This window comes from Bison bison, unplaced genomic scaffold (assembly GCF_000754665.1).
Source record: "Bison bison bison isolate TAMUID 2011002044 unplaced genomic scaffold, Bison_UMD1.0 scf7180017863818, whole genome shotgun sequence".
NCBI classification, from domain to species: domain Eukaryota; kingdom Metazoa; phylum Chordata; class Mammalia; order Artiodactyla; family Bovidae; genus Bison; species Bison bison.
This window is the reverse complement of record NW_011494390.1, coordinates 475,826-490,963: the sequence shown is the minus strand read 5'-3', so window position 1 is coordinate 490,963 and position 15,138 is coordinate 475,826. Positions and strand designations below refer to the sequence as shown.

Genomic DNA, 15,138 nt, shown 5'->3' with positions numbered 1-15,138 from the left:
GATCCCTCCCAGCATCAGAGTCTTTTCCAATGAGTCAACTCTTCGAATGAGGTAGCCAAAGTACTGGAGTTTCAGCTTGAGCATCATTCCTTCCAAAGAAATCCCAGGGCTGATCTCCTTCAGAATGGACTGGTTGGATCTCCTTGCAGTCCAAGGGACTCTCAAGAGTCTTCTCCAACACCACAGTTCAAAAGCATCAATTCTTCGGTGCTCAGCCTTCTTCACAGTCCAACTCTCACATCCATATATGACCACATTGAAGAAATAAAGTAAAAAAAGAAAAATCAAAATTTATTTTGGTTCTAAGAAATACTGACTATAAGCACTTACTCAAACTGCTTAAAATGTATGTCCAAGTACAATGGATAAGTGCAATAATTATGCATGTTATAAACTCTCTGGTTTAAAAGTGCTAATGAGCATGGTTTATCATTTAAAGATTCATCTTAGCCTATGAGTCAAATTAATTTTTACATGTTTTTATTATAGCATATAAACTTTATATTCATATGTTTGTAATCTTCATCATTTATCTCTCATTACATGGTTAGATCTCAGGGGATGATGCCTTGGAGAGGGGAATGGCTATCCACTCCAGTGTTCTTGCCTGGAGAATTCCATGGACAGAGGAGCCTGGTGAGCTACCGTCCATGGGGTTGCAAAGAGTCAGACCGGACTGAGTGACTAACTCCAAATGAGTATTTAGTAACTTTAGTCCAAGAAGTGGAGAGACTTTTTGTTGATTTACTTGTTTCTGTTTGTTTATGCTAGTCAGTATTCTGATTCCATAGACCAGCAAGGTTTACTGTGAAACTAAGTTGAGATTATTTTCACCTTAAGATCTTCCAAACTCTAAGTGGATAATTAAGCATTAGAAGAGGCTTACCAAGAAAAGCCACGAAATCTCTATCCTTGTGGATTCTTGAAATCTTGGATGATTTAAGCAAAGCCTTGATCTGATCAAAGGCTTGGGTATATAAGAGATGCCATTTTGCTGTTTCTTTTACTGTGCATTCATATTCATGTGTAGAGATGGAGATTGTTCCAAAAAGACTGATACTCTGTCCAACTCTGTCCATTTCTACTCCAGCAGGTTTTTTTGAAGGCAATGTAAGTTCGCCCCTAATTTCTGACCATTAGTTTCAGGTTGCCATTCTTTTTTTGACTTAATATCCTTATTATGAAAGTTTTTGACTGTATTATTGAAGCAAAAGTCATTTCTTCCCTACTGTGGGTTAAGCAGTACCTCACTATTGTTCCAGCTTTCTGGAATTCTTCACAATAGGTTCCAGACCTGGGTTAATTAACAACTCTGTTAACACCTCCTTGAGCTCAAGTGGTTCAAATACAGCCTGCTGAGACATTATTTCTTAAAAGGTGAGGACTAATGACCCAACTTTTAGTCACCATCTCGGAGGCCAGTTTTCAATCTCGTAAAAATTTTAAGTCAAGGAAGCTCAACATAGAAAGTCATGAGCTGTCATAAAATACCATTCCGGATATAGTTGGTTGGAATTGCCTGGGCACTTGGTAACCTAAAATACAAGTTAACAGTAATTCCACCTCATTTAGTTGTGTTTAAGGTGCTTGAGAGTTATGCTTAATAGACCATAAAAATTAGACCTTAAGACACTACTTAAATGCAATAATAGATCCTTGTACAAAGTTCTCCCAGAAACTACAATTTAAAAAGTCATTATAAATGTTAACTAAACCTCACATTTTTCTATATGAAGACTTTTTGAGTATATAAAATTTTAGATGTGCTAAAATTCTTAAAATGAATTCACTGCAGAGCATAGTTTGGCGTCTGCTCCTATTTTAGTAATTTGGGTAATACATATTGAAATGTAGTTTTACTTAAATATTAATATTTTATATGTATAGGTTCGTATATCTTGAATGAAATGAACTTACCTTCTCTAATAAATGACCATAGAACATAATCGCAGCAGAAATCACTTCTAGGTGACATGGGAGCAACACTCGCTGACAGTTTGATATGTGGCATGATGTCAGTGTTCCTATATTGTTATTGAATATCTGTGGCATTAAAAGGAATTGAAAAACCAGAACTTAGACTGCCACAAAAAGTGCAACAGAACAGATTATTCTGTTCTTGCTGCATTATCAGGCACAGTACTGTGGAGAAACACACACCTGGTATTTTATCTTCCAAACCATCCCATGAGCCAGTTATTATAGTTCTTAATAAAAAGAAGAAAAAAACTGAGATTTAGTGGTTAAATAATTTACTTAAGATCATATTGTTGCTGTTGTTTAGTCACTAAGTCATGTCCAACTCTTTTAAAACTCCCGTGGACTGTATAGCCCTCCAGGGCCCTCTGTCCATGGGGTTTCCCAGGCAAGATACTGGAGTGGTTTGCCAGTTCCTTCTCCAAGGGATTTTCCCAACCCAGGAATTGAACCTGAGTCTCCTGCCTTGGCAGGTGGATTCTTTACCACTGAGCCACCTGGGAAGCCTTAAGATCATACTGCTCATCTTCGGTGCCCTAAGATGAAGCACCATGCTTTCATCCATATCATAACACAAATATGGCATGACCACAGTTAAAGAGCCAAAAAAAATCAAGAAATCTTTCTAATGTTTCCTGTATCCCTTAGTGATAGAATGGCTAGGACATAAAGTGTTAAATGGCTAGAACACAAAGTGTTAAAAGTATAAGACACAAATAAGATGGAAGTCTGAAAAATGATCCATTATGTGATAATAGTCCCACCATATTTTCTAGAAATCTTGTGAAACAAATGTTAAAAAGGACAGGTTGAAAATAGATCATTTAGCCAGTTGATGTCAAAAGTTTTATTCAAGTAATTCGGATTTTTGTTAGGAAGCATCTTTAATGTCTTAATTCTGGTTCTCACAAATATTTTAGTGTTTCTTTTTTATAATTTTAATATGATTTTGTGGTGGGAGGTTACTGAGAGCTTAATCAAATCAACACTTTTGTGTGGTCATCATATGAATTAACAATTATTCAACACTTAACTGCAACTTGTATATTTAAAGTGATGTATAGCATGGCATAGAAGCACAGTTTTAATTTTTATCTCATATGCATCTTAAATATATGAATAACCTTTCTTTGAGGAAATATCCAGTTTCAGTTATTGCCTGAAAAATAAGAACACTGTCATTCTGTGGCCAGGGGCTGTGGGTAATATTCAATACGTATATTACTTTTATCAATAATGAATATTTTGTGGGATTTGTAGATCTTACAAGGATCTATGGATTTAAAATAAGAGCAAAATTTCTAATTATTTTTCCCCTTTTATCTTTTTGGTACAGAATGGAGGCTTGCAGGTAAAAGAATGCTCAGGAGAAAATTTCGAGAGCAATTTATTTAAATATTGATTTATTGAAACATTTTATAATAATTCTTTAGAAATTCTTTTCAAATGTACCAAAAGGTGTTTTTATTGCTATTTGATTGCTAGGGAAAGGAATAATTTATTCTCTCAAGAAAATGGAACTTTTCCGTTCTCAAGAATGAGTCTGCAGCAGTCTGTTGGGCCAAAACAGCTGTTTTACTAATGTAGTTTTCTTTTCCTTATGCATCCTCCCAGTTACTCCCAGTCAAAACCCAGCAGAAAGACAGACTTTTCAGAGAATCAGAGTTCCCTTGTTTTGCTCTCTGTTTCTCTCATAAGGGGGTGAGTGAGTCAATGTTTGTGTGTGTGTGTGTGTGTGAACAAGATGGGAGTTTAGGAATCAGCATGTCCTAAGCTTGCATCCCAGCTTTATAAACTGATAGGTGACAGAAGTGTCTAATTTCATAGGAGTTCAGTTTCCTCACCAGTAAAATGGGGATTCACTGAGGTGACATAAAAGCATCTTACAGCAGTTTATATTCAGTCAGTGTAACTTAGTTCCAATCCCTTCCCTACCACTTGTATTCAGTTCAGTCTGTCAGTTGTGTCCAACTCTTTATGACCCCGTGGACTGTAGTACACCAGGCTTGCCTGTTCATGACCAACTCCTGGAGCTTGCTCAAACTCATGTCCATCGAGTTGGTGATACCATCCAACCATCTCGTCCTCTGTTGTCCCCTTCTTCTCCTGCCTTCAATCTTTCCCAGCATCAGGGTCTTTTCTAACGAGTCAGCCATTCGCATCAGGTGGCCAAAGTATTGGAGCTTCAACTTCAGCATCAGTCCTTCCAATGAATAATCCTAAAGGATTGATTTCCTTTAGGATTGTTCACTTGTATTATGTTGACATTTCTGGGGTTAGATAAATTCTTTCCATAAACCTTTGTGTTTTCCTCAATTTTGTCCCAATGACTAAGAAACACATCTTGGCTCCTCCTGGTTGGCTGGCCTTCTTCATTCCCAAATCTTACATGCTCTTGTTCTCTTAGCACATATTTTTGTTTTTTGAATCTGGCTGTGTAGGGTCTTTGTTGTGGTGAACAGTCCTCTCTCTAGTTGTGGCACATGGGGTCTGGAACACACGGGCTCAGTAGCTGTGTTGGGTAGGTTTAGTTGCCTCACGGCATGTGGAATCTTAGTTCCTCAGCCAATGTGGAATCTTAGTTCCTCAGCCAGGGATCAAACCCGTGTCCCCTGCATTGGAAGGTGTATTCTTAACCACTGGACCACCCAGGGAAGTTCCTGAGCACATCTTTGTTGTTTTTTAAGATCACTGTTTATGGGTACCAAAGCCTTCTTGGGAAGGACCTTAAACTGGGAAGAGGAAGCAAGGCAACATTTATTAGATACCTTCACAGAGTGGTTTGTGTGTTTGCCTGACTCAGTCTTATTAAAAATATGTGAGACTGATAACATTATCCACACTTTACAAAAGAAATAAAGCCTTCAAGGGATTAACTTCTAAAAGACAGATAGGGAAAGGTAGAGCAAAATTGAACTCTGAACTCTCTGTAAAACTTTGTTCTTCCAAAATGCAATATTGCTGTTAAAAGTGAACTACTTTTCTAAATGGAAGCACATGGGTCATTATGAATCCCAGCACCACATTTTGTAGAGATGAACTGGACAGCCTGTGCAGAACACACAGTTGGAGTAAATAAGCTATGTGTGTACGTTAAGTGTAATAAAGCAAAATAATGTTACACGCCAGAAGAGGGATTCAGAGAGAATGCTTTTTGGTTCAAAGGAGGACAGGATATTTCTGCTTGAAGAAAGTCTTTTTTGTTGAGGTGACTTGGTTTTGTTTTTTTAATTTTTATTGAAATATAGTTGATTTACAATGTTCTGTTAGTTTCAGGGGTATAGTAAAGTGATTCAGTGTTTTATATATATATTCTTCTTTGCATTTTTTCCATTATAGGTTATTGTAAGATATTGACTAAGTTTCTCTTTGCTATACAGTAGTTCCTGTTGATCTACTGTATAAATAGATCCTGTTGATCTATTTTACATATAGGAGTGTGCATATTTTAATTCCAAACTCCTAATTTAACCCTCCCCCCTTCCACTTTGGTAATCATAAGTTTGTTTGTTTTCTGTGCCTGTGAATGTATTTCTGTTTTGTAGATAAGTTCATTTATATACTTTTTTTAGATTCCATGTAGAAACGATATCATATGATATTTGTCCTTCTCTGTCCGACTTGCTTCACTGATATGAAAATCTCTAGGTCCATCCATGTCGCTGCAAGCGGCATATTTCATTCTGTTTTACTGCTGAGTAATGTTCCACTGTATATATGTTCCACATCTTCTTTTCCATTCATCTGTTGATGGACATTTAGGTTGCTTCCATGTCTTGGCTATTGAAAATAGCGCTGCTATGAACTTGAAGGTGCATGTATCTTTCTGAATTGTTTTCTCTGGATATATATCCAGGAGTGGAATTGCTGGATCATGTGATAACTCTATTTTTAGCTTTGTAAGGAACTTCCATACTGTTCTCCATAGTGGCTGTATCGTTGAGGTAACATTTGGATTGGACTTTAAATAATGGGTGGGATCTGGATATGTACATATAGCAAAATGGAAAAAGTAGGAAGAATATGAAAAACAGCACATAGATAAGGAAGTAGCTTGAAGGTATTTAATTAAAAAGGTGAACAGTTCAGTTTTTCTGGCACATTAAGGCAAGGAATGTAACAATCAGGAAAGGAAAGTGAAATCTTGAATGATATGTTAAGGATTTGGGAATCTGATAAACACTAGGGTTCTACTGTTGGATTTCGATTATAGGATTGGCATACAATGATATAGAAATAATACTAATGGTAATAAATAACCATCCACAGGCCATGATACTGTGTTCATCTTGTGATTGTAGGTCAAGCAGGATATTTAGGGGATGATGACAATAGTTCCAGGGAGAAATAAATAGCTTTGGCAGGGACAGTGGGAGCAGAGAGAAAGATAAGGATGAAGATGGTATAAGAACAGGTAAACACTTCCAACTTACTCGAGGCCCTGGGCAGGAATGGAAAGAAGGTGTCTGAGATGACACCACGTTTCTCTTGTGTGTCATAATCGGAAACAGAGGGCACAAAGGAGGGGCACAGAGACGTTTAAAAGGAAGAAGGATGAACGCATGTGTAGACTGTGGAGTTTGGGGGAAAGGAAGAAACCCTAGGAGGAGATGCATTTTGGGCTGCTAGGGGCATGGTGTGTGTTTAGGGAGAAGGAGTCATTAGGAATCTCGATTTGTGAGTGATCTGCAGCAAGAAGATAAATTAGTCTATGAGAGAAAATGAAATAAAACAGGAGATATTTGCTGTTGAAAGACAGAGAGAGCACACGTGAAAAATCTCTATTGTATTAAGATAAAGAAGAAGAGACAGCAAAAAAGACAAAACAGAAGCAACCAGAAGAATAAGAACTTAGCTTTTCAACGAAGTCAAAAGAAGGTATGTCAAGAAAGAAGAGGCGCCCAGCAATGTCCAACACTGTGAGGAAACCCAGGGAGGTGGATAATGAGAGTGATCTCTTCCCAAATCCATGATCACTTTTGTACAAGGAGAATGAAACTGTTTTCATATTTGTGACATCATCTCGTATACCTGGCATATCATTTTGTCTATTAGTATAGAATTTGAAAAGTTTTCCATTGAATCAATTTGGATTGATTCTACTTTCAGAGTCAAAGGGTCTCTTGATATCATTGTTTTTGGAAATGTCATTGTATTTGCAAATACCCATTATCATACGTACTAGTGTGTACTAACTAAAAGCGCATGGAGCCAGAATCTTAAAAATTACACCAAATAAACCCAAAGTTTAATGTTTTACACAGATTACACTTTCTTCTGTCTTCTTATTAGGTCTTCTATGCTTTTTTTTTACCCCCAAACTACTTTTGAATAGCATATCCATTTGTAGAATCAGAAGTGAAGTCAGAAACCTGTGGGTGTGGACCTTGGCCTCCTGCTGCTGTCTCAGTACAGTGACCTGATGCTTGCTGCCCCAAAATTGAAGCAAAATAAAGACTATGAATTTTAAAAACTATCCTTCTGCCAGGAAAATGGGAATTGCTGGCACTTTCACAGTTTGTTGAAGATTTCTTGGACCAGAGTTGAGACAGGTTCTGTTAAAAATATCATTGTTATAAAACACATCTTTCTCTAATTAATCATCTCTCTCTAAACATCTCATAGTCTAAAATATAGCATAACTCTTTCACCATACTGGTCATTATATTGTATCTCCCATCTCTGTCCATGGCAGCATGTTCCATTCACTTGCCCAGACTAGGGAGAAAGCAGGCAGTTACATTTAATCTTCTTTCTACTGCCCTCCACTGTATTCAGCCATTCAGTCAAGAAGATCTATTCAATATTCTGTCCTGATTAACTCTTCAGTCTGTTGGGTGCTTCCCTCTTGCCTGCCACTAGTTCTGCCTCACTGTTCTTTCTGACCATATTACTTAGCATATGGTTATGTACTGGGCATTATTCAGGTACTGGAAATCAAACAACGCATAAGAGTCATTCCATACCACCAAGAAGCTTCAATCTGGTGGAGAAGACAGACACGTATTAACCAATGATATTACTATTTAATTGTCAATGGGATAAATGTTCTAAAGAAAAAATGCAGAGTATAAGAGGTGAAGAAAAACAGGCAGGTTTCTTAAGAAAAAGAAAAGGCCCTTAAATTGAAAAGCTGTGACTTAGAGGATGAATGAGAGTAAGACAAAACAGGGAAGAAAGCATTGAAGGTAGAGGGAATTCTGGAAGCTTTACCCTTTCAGTGAGCCTTACTTGTAAGATCTGAAACTGGAATAGTTGGACTAAAGTGAACAAGTAAGGAAGATGAATGAACCAAAGCTCCAGTTGGGTTAAAAACAAACTGTGTCAGGCCCTTCGGTATAAGGACTGTATACTTAATCCTCAAAGTTGAAATATTTTTAAATGAAGGGGCAATTGACGTTAAATTGGAAGAGATAGGGGAAGGCCCAGCCATATGGTCACCTTAGAATCGTGTTAATGATTTTAGGTTTTATCATAAAAGTAAAGGAAAACCACTGAAGGAGGTTACTTTGATGTGTGAATTTATCAGGTTAGCTTCTCCAATATTTTCTTCCACCATTCCTACCCACTCCGCTTACACTATCCTGTTTTGTTTTCCTTCACAGCTCCAATCATTACCTGAATGTATATATTTACTTGTTTGTTTTGTTCCTTTTTAGATTCTTGACTTTAGGCTCTGTGAGGGCAGGGACTTGTTTTATTCACTGCTGCAATTGCAGCACTTAGAACAGTGCATGACACATAACAAAGATGTCTTATAAGTTGTTGAGTGAATGAATCAGAATCAGATTGCTGTTTCAAGGTACCATGGTTACTGTCTGAACTGAATAGAAGGGATAAGAGTTGATAGCCTGAGATGGAACAGGCAGGAAATTTGATAGATGGAGAAATAGGTATATTTAGGAAGGTGCTTAGATGCAGGTGGTAAGGGAGAAGAAGCATCAAAAATTACTTCCAGATTTCTGGAATGAGTCCCTGGTTGAATTCGAGGTGCCACTAACAGAAATGGTTGGGGAAGGAATATGGTGTCATAGTGAAGAGTACAGGTGTTCAACCTGACTGCCTCTCTCACTGACATTATGCTGCTGCTAAGTCGCTTCAGTCGTGTCCGACTCTGCAACCCCAGAGACGGCAGCCCACCTGTCCCTGGGATTCTCCAGGCAAGAACACTGGAATGGGCTGCCATTTCCTTCTCCAATGCATGAAAGTGAAAGTGAAGTTGCGCAGTTGTATCTGACTCTTAGCAACTCCATGCAGTGACCCCTGCAGCCTACCAGGGTCCTCTGTCCATGGGATTTTCCAGGCAGGAGTACTGGAGTGGGATGCCATTGCCTTCTCCACACTGACATTATAACATTGGGCAAATGATGACCTTGGGCAAACCAATTAACTTCTATTTGCCTCGATTTCTGCGTCTCTACAATGTAGGATAAGATTAGTACCTACTCTGTGCGTGTGTGTGTGCTCAGTCATGTCTGACTGTTTACAACCCCATGAACTTCAGCCTGCTAGGCTCTGCTAGGCTCTGCAATTTCCCAGGCAAGAATTCTGGAGTGGGTTGCCATTTCCTTCTCCAGGGGATCTTCCCTACCCAGGGACTGAACCCACGTCTCTTGAGTCTCCTGCATTGGCAGGTAGATTCTTTACCACTGAGCCACCTTGGGAAGCCCCACCTACTCTGTAGGAGGCCGTATTGTGGGGATTGGATCAAAGAACACACATAAGCGGTTTAGACTGGTACCTAGTATATAAAAAAGGACCCGACAGAAGTTAGTATGGGAAAGAGCAGGTGACAAATTAAAATGGAGAATCCATTTAGCATTGTAGTTTTTGAGTTTTGGTTGCTGTGAGACATCCAAAGGGATATGCCAAGATGGTATTCATACGAAATGAATTTAGATCCCAGAAAAGAGATCTGGGTTAGCGATTGAAATCCGGGAGTCACCTGAATATGAGTACTAAACTCTAGGGGGCACAAATACATTAATGTTGGGTAAGGGAGACTGAGAAGAAACCTCAGGAGAATTAGGGCAAAAGCTAGTGGCCAAGTGGAGGAACAGTGATGAGCTATGTCACTACTTCCCTGCTGTTTTAAGGGACATACAGCCAAACTGCTCACCCCATCTGCGGAGGCTGCACTGGTCTTTCTGAAGCATGAAGACTAAGCCCATCTCAGATTTCCCTGGCGCTCCAGTAGTTAAGACTCCATGCTGCCAATGCAGGGGGCATGGGATTCGATCCCTCTTTGAGGGGAAGATCCCATATGCTGCATGGGCAAAAAGACTAAGCCCATCTTGTTCCCAGTTAACATCTTCCAGTGACTCCCCAGGTCATTCAGTTCTGAGTCCAGTCTCAGCGTGCCATACCATGTACTTCACATTCTGTCCAAATGTACCTCTCTGGCCACTTCCTTAAGTGCATCAAATGTGCCCCATTTTCTGTTACCTCTAGGCATGACACACATATCGCTCCATCTGCCTCGGCTGCCCTTCCACCTGCTGTCTACAAGGCTAATCGTGGGTGGACCTGCCAGTGCCACCTTTCACCTACTGCGAAATCTGTTTCTCAGAGAGACACCTTACCGCACCAGGCTGTGGTGGTTCATTTTGTTTCTCTGAGGCCATGAGCTTCCTAAGGAAATACGGAGCCTCCTCTGCGTCTTTAATACCTGGTCCAATGCTTGCCATGGTGCACACACCCAGTGTTTGTGGAACTGAGCATGATTAAAAAGTGGATCCCATTAACTTTCCAAACTCCACATAACTAACCATTTCACATTCACTCAGACAACCCAGAAAAAGTTTAATATAGGAAAGAGCCATATTTAGAAATACTATATCCAGACTAGAGTCAGATGAAAGAAAGAAAGTGTAGTCACTCAGTTGTGTCCGACTCCTTGCAATCCCAGGGACTGTAGCCCACCAGGCTCCTCTGTCCATGGGATTTGCCAGGCAGTACTGGAGTGGGTTGCTAGTCCCTTCCCCATGGGGTCTTCCCCCACCCAAGGATCAAACCCAGGTCTCCAGATTCAGATAAACCAGGGGTGGGCTGAATTGGTTCATAACGTTATTAGATGAGGTTATATGTCCCAGAATTATTATCTAAATCTGTAAATAATATACTTTTTCTATACTTATATTTAGCAAGTTAATTCAGTTCTGAGTTTAAGATTTATCTATCATATATATCGTTGTTTACATTGATTCAAATCTTAAGTGCTTACTTAATTCTCACACTTTTACAAGTGGTTTAAAGGTGAAAAACATAGTCTTATAACTCATGGTCTCTGGGGTGATACAAAAGATGTGTAAACAATGAGTGGGAGAATGGAACCTTCATATTCTGTATACTCTGTAACTGTTTAACCCTGGAAGATGAATTTCACTTTAATATTTGGCTTTGAAATTATCTATGTAAGACTATTACTTCACTACTTTTTAGAAAACTTGGATTTTTAAAAAATGAACCAAGTAGTTACATTTGATGATCTAATTTATTTCATCTATACTTCTGAATTTATATCTTTTGCTATGGATTAGAAATGACATTTAGAACTTTTATTGAGGACTAGAGGAAAATTATACCCCTCTTTTTTTTCTTTTCCAGGTGCATCATTTCAGGCTTAATAAGTAAGAGTATAATGGCAAAAAAAAAAAATAGTTTTATCTGTAAGACATGACAGCATCAGCTATTCAGTCAAACCAGGAATTTTCCTATCCCTTCCAAAGCAACCCATTTTTGGACCTGAATGAATGAAAGCATTGGTTGTTTTGGCTTTCCCTATGCTGAAACCTAGTCCAAATTCTGGGCTCAGAAGTTTCTCGTCTGAGAATCATCAGATAATGATGAGTTATTATCATTATAGTGATGAGTGTTATTATGGCATTCAGAGCTCGGGGTCTGAAATGGCACATATTTGGTGGTAACACGTTTGTTATTGTTAATCATGGCAGGTGATGATGAGATTACTGGAAAAAAAAATAAAGTGGTATCATAGGTTCATCAAGAAGAACTGGGTGATTCTGGTAATTGAATGTTCCCAGGTTTGTAAATCTTTTCCCACCCATTTCATTCAGATTTTAAAATAGATGTTGCTAAGTTCAAACACTAATTCTAGCCATATCAGCGAATAGAAATACATCTTTCTTGATTCACATTTACTCCATTTTATAGGTTTCCTGATTTCTGAGAGAATGAGTTATTCAATTTCATTCTCACTTCTGAATCTTAAAGTCTTTTGCTATTTTTTTTCTGTGAAAGGGAAGAATAACAAATTATGCATAATCTTTCTAAGTGCTGATCGCTCAGCTGTGCCTGACTTTTTGGACTGCATAGACTGTAGCCTGCCATGGAGGCTCCTCCATCCCTGGGATTCTCCAGGCAAGAATACTGGAGTGGGTAGCGATTCCCTTCTGCAGGTGCTCTTCCTGACCCAGGTACTGAACCCTAGCCTCCTGCATTGCAGGCAGATTCTTTACCATCTGAGCCACCAGGGAAGTCCATAATCTTTCTAAGGGACACATACAAAATATACACTCTAAAGGAGGTTCTTCAAAGCACATTATTTCAAAATATTATGCTTTCCCATAAATATCAGGATTTAAATTCATGATTTTTTAAAAAGAAATATGATTTTCCTAACTTTTACATATGTAATTAGATATGTATAACCTGTATTTAGGTCTGTGTAGTGTTTTAAAACTTTGAAATTTTTTTATATGACAATCAATTCTAAAAGATTTGTATTGGTCTAGATACTTGGTCCAAATAGCTACAAATTTATTTTGGAGGTATATGAAGCATACTAACAAACCATCTAAAACTTTTGCTACTTTGCATCTACAAAATATTATCAGTGATAGTGGCAGCCAGTTTTATCTAGAAACAATAAAAAGATTGGCCTGATTGAAAAGATAGCAGGCAAAATCGGATGTTTCCAGCTAGAGTTCTGTATAATGAGGTAAAGTAAATAATTTTAAAATTGATTAGCATTGCCTAAAAAGGCAAAGTCACAGGCTGTGAGAATATGAATAGGGGGGTTGAATAGATAATGATGTGAAAAATGTGAGAATATTTATATTTAAATGCAAAAACTCATGCAAGAATCCAGCTGCTTGATCACTTACTAGATGAATTTGTTATTAATACTGTTCCCTAAACCACTAATGAGAAATGCTTTTTTTTCTTTTTTAAAGATTTAAGATTGTGTAAATGCTTTGTACCTAACACTGATGGAAGTAATTGGTAAACTGCTTAATCAAGTCCCACTTGGAACTGAATGGGAACTGCAGGGTGGAAAATGTAGGCCGGGTAAGGAACCCAACAAGTCATCAGAATTCTCTTTACAGAAAGAAACAAAGATAGCAGTAATTAATGACCCTGACTCTGTGCCAAAAAGGCTTTCTTCTGACAACTCCAACTTAATTAAAACTTAAGACGTTTCAATGGCCTCCGAAAGCCCCTGATGGGGTGAACTCTTGCAGACGCGTGAGAAAATTTTGTAAATTAAAGGAAAAGATGTGTGTTACCACTCGGGCCATGAGTCTAATCCGTGACAGTCAAAGAATCTATTTAGCCCAAGCCTTTTCTTCTAACCGGCTCACACCTGCAGGCTTCCTGGCACTTCCTCTGCACCAGAGCAGCCCGTTTTTTGTGTTTTACGGAAGATCAGATAATAGGAGTCTTGCTGTTCCTTTTGTTTTTGTGCATTGTTCATTAGCCTGTGCGTGTTACAGGCACCCTTGATATGCTTGGCTTGATCCGGAGTAGAGCATCGCCTGAAAGCTTTAGGTGGTGCAACACGGGGTGAAGATGGGTTGGCGGAAAAAGTAAGATTCTTTTTCTTTTTTTTAATGTGAAAGTGGCTCAAATTAAAACTCACAGTTGATGGGGCAGCCTGAATGGCTGTGGCCTGCTGTTCTTAACAGCAGAGTGACAAGGAACGAGGTTCTGTGCAACTGCGCGGACTTGAGACACAAGGAAATACGTTGTTAAATAGCCCTTGCTCCTTTTTCTTGGTGCCATTTTTAATTCACTCGAATCAACAAGCATACGGATTCCCAGTAGGCATGGAAAAGAGGCGGACTGTGCAGGAAAGAAAATCGCGGGGTGATTTATTTATTAATAAATATATCAGAGACTGAAATCTTAGAAATGGCACTAGTGGAATACCAATTGGAATGGATGGGTCCTCCATTTACATGAGAAAAAAGAGTTTAATTTCTCCCCCCTCCCCTCTGGGAAGTGTTTTGGTGGGTTATAATAGCAAATACCACCCCCACCATCCCACCGTGCAGACTCCGGGCACACACCCTCCTGCTTCCTGTGGCCTCAGGCAGATCTGGTTGGTGTCTGGGACTTGAGAAGGTCAATTCCTGGATTGTCTCTTCCCTCTTGGACCCGAATTGAGGCTGGTGTTTTGTGAAGGGCACAGGCATGTTCCTGTTTAGATCCAGGCTTGAGTATCTTTGTAAGTGTCCATCCTAAGGAAAGAAAAGCTTGTCTCCAGGTATTCAAAAATCTCATCTTTTGACTCTTCCAGGTTTTGTTTGCGGAGCTAAACGATGCAACATTTGTTTTTGCAGGTGATGAGCCATCACTTACAGGCACTGTGCTGAGAGGCTTTGTGTGGGACTGGGAATGATCAGAAACTTAACCTTTTACAAAAATTTGGGGAATGACGCTGTAGAACAGAACTTCTTGCGATTAAAGAAAAAATACGAAAACTTCTGTCCATGAGCGTTAACCAAATATAATATATGGGTCCTGTCTTTTGGTGTTTGGAAAGGCTCACCAGCTAGTTGTTCTTTTCGTACTAACCATTTTCAGATGCGAAAAGCGAGAGGTGGGGGAGGGAAGGTAGGAATCAACATGTTTGATCCTGTGTATGAAGTTTTTTTGTTGTTTGTTTGAATTTCAGAATGCTAACCCTTATCCAACTAATCTAAGACCAAATAAATACCACCTGTGCCCATTTATGTATTTTTAAAAGAAGCACATAAAATATTTTAATAAATTACTAAAACTCATAGTTTATATTGAATCACAGTTATTAATATTCTTCCTCTTCCTTGCTTTTCTTATTCGGGGACTTTGCTTGTTTGTATGGAATAGAACCACTCCAATTAAAATGGGAGAAAAGTTTTTTTAAAAAATAAACTA

The 15,138-nt window shown here is 38.7% G+C and overlaps 1 protein-coding gene across 1 annotated transcript in view; it reads left to right on the top strand.

The window, feature by feature from the left end:
* ZFHX4 (zinc finger homeobox 4) overlaps window positions 1-15,138 on the top strand; it is a 202,587-nt gene that overhangs the window by 90,277 nt on the left and 97,172 nt on the right.